At 34.5% G+C, this 2,263-nt stretch overlaps 1 long non-coding RNA gene across 1 annotated transcript; it reads right to left on the minus strand.

Annotated features, from left to right (window-relative positions):
- Positions 1-326: 326 nt before the first annotated feature.
- Positions 327-1,197, minus strand: LOC110036430. The gene is made up of 2 exons (XR_002295228.1): positions 1,111-1,197; positions 327-1,040 (listed from the first exon to the last, which is right to left on the minus strand). It is a non-coding gene; the product is annotated as an uncharacterized LOC110036430 (long non-coding RNA).
- Between the last annotated feature and the right edge of the window lie 1,066 nt (positions 1,198-2,263).

The raw sequence follows: 2,263 nt of genomic DNA on the forward strand, positions 1-2,263 counted from the left end.
TCATAAGCGTCAATCAAACAGCTAGACAGCTTATCCGGATCAGCTACTCATCAGCAGATTATCAAGATAAGCTGCTTATCAGTAGAAGCTGAATAAGCTGCAGCTGCCCCAAACAGACCCTAAGATTCAATTAAAGAGCTGCATGGAACACAATGATGACTTACTTGGAGCCCTTCATTAAAATAAATATCATATGTTTTTAATCCCTCTTAAACTTTTTCACATAATAGTAGCAAGCAAAGCAATTTTTACCTTGCTATATGTAATATTGTTCTTCAATGAGGCTGTTGAGAATAAATTGCCAGCAACAATCCAAAGCACTAGGATTAGCAGAAAGGAGCCAAGCATTGTCAGTAATAATATCAAAAAGTTTAGTATGAATGGGAAAACCATGAGAAAAAGTGATTCCCAAAAAAACTCATAAAAAGATACACCATTCAACCAAGGATCAAAAGAGAAATATAAATTACTTTTGCAGTTAACTTGAAAAGAAAAGCACGCCCTAATTCTGGTAGTCACTTGCATAAACTCACTTCAAAAAGTGGAAATTGTGAGCTTCATATTGTACCATAGGGGATCATAATTAGCGTTGCACCGATCTGATAGATACAAAAGACTTTGGATTTGCATATGAAGTTTAAAATATCAATATTGAGAAGACCCAGTCCACCATTTTCTTTGGATTTGGTGAAAGTAATCCAAACTAAAGTATGCATCTTTCATCACTTCATTATGATGGATAAAATTGTTTATGAGAGAGCTGAGCTTTTTCCTCAATTTTTTCGAGATGGTGGTAGATCTGAACCAATAGTGAAGGTAACTGTTAATGGCGTATTTAATTTATTGGAGTCTGCGAGTAAAAGACAAGAATTTTTGCTTCCAGTCTAATAACCGTCAGCTTATAGTCTTCAAGAGTGAAATCTGAAGGCCTCAGCTCCTCAACCCATCAGTCCAGTCGTGACAGAAATCGAAGCAACACAGGGGAACCAATATCGTCGCTTGCCGTCTCTATGCCCGTCATCAATCATGGACAGACCTTCCTGAATTGCCAAATTTTTACAAAAATTAGTATAAGATGCAAATTCTAGTATTTAAAGATGAGATTCTGACCTTCAGAAGAGTCTCCAGGGTATCCATGGCACGACCAGACGACCAAAAAAGCCTTTTTTCAACCTCTTCCGCGGTGACATAACCTTGACCCTGGATAAATATGGTTATTTTAACAAATGAAATTTATACCAATAAAAATCCCAATCAAAACAAATAATCTTTGTCTGAATAATAATGGATTTTTTTTTAATCCCAAATTGTGTGATATTTTAGGTAAAGGGTATGTGGTGCTGGTGATGGTAGGAGTATTAAAATTAGCGAGCAGCAGTTCTTCATCTTGCTGGATAATACATTGATTTAGATGAAAGAGAGAAAATGAGATGTGTCTAGTCATTTTCAAAGTTTTAGACGAACACAATATGTTATAAGGATACATATCAAGATTCAAAAGGGAGATGGATGAAGTAGTAGTTCCAATACACAATTTTGGAGAAAATAATAAAAGGGCATTTACATACATACCACCCATTTCTTATGTATTTACATATCTAACACCTAAAGTTTGCATTATAACACCCAAATTTTGCATTATAACACCCAAATCTTTCATACCACATCAAAAATATCACTATTTTAAATTTTAAAAAGTGAAGAACACCTTTTCATAGATAAGGTGGCATATATGTAAAAATTGAAGTTAGATATACATAGAAATTGAGTGGTATGTATGTAAATCTTCCATGATAAGAATGGCATCTAAAGTCCTATGGTATGTCTATCTTAATGCAAAACTTTTTTAGCTGTTTAATTTAAGCTTTCAGCTCTCCCAATTAGAATCAATTTGGTCCTATTGTCAACTTTGTCATTTCTTTAGACAGAAATTGATGGACAAAAGCTTTGCGTAGAGGCATTTTAAATTCTGGATGGTCAATCTCGTTAATTTGAGGTGCCATTAGGTAATCAGCTCTAAAAAAAAAACCAAAAGCACTCATAGAAAGACCAGTTTCCATTCAGAGAAATGACGATAAAGTTGATGGAGAAACCAAATTGGGTAAAATTTAGTGAGTCTAGGGACTGAATTGAACACCGGGTAATTAGATAACTCCAAAAAAAAATCCAAAAAGCACTCGTGGAAAGATTTTCTCCACCAGTTTCCATTGAGAGGAATGAATAAAGTTAGACGGAAAACCAATTTGGGTAAAATATAGTGAGT

The sequence above is a fragment of the Phalaenopsis equestris genome, unplaced genomic scaffold (genome assembly GCF_001263595.1).
Source record: "Phalaenopsis equestris unplaced genomic scaffold, ASM126359v1 Scaffold206309, whole genome shotgun sequence".
In the NCBI taxonomy this organism is placed as follows: domain Eukaryota; kingdom Viridiplantae; phylum Streptophyta; class Magnoliopsida; order Asparagales; family Orchidaceae; genus Phalaenopsis; species Phalaenopsis equestris.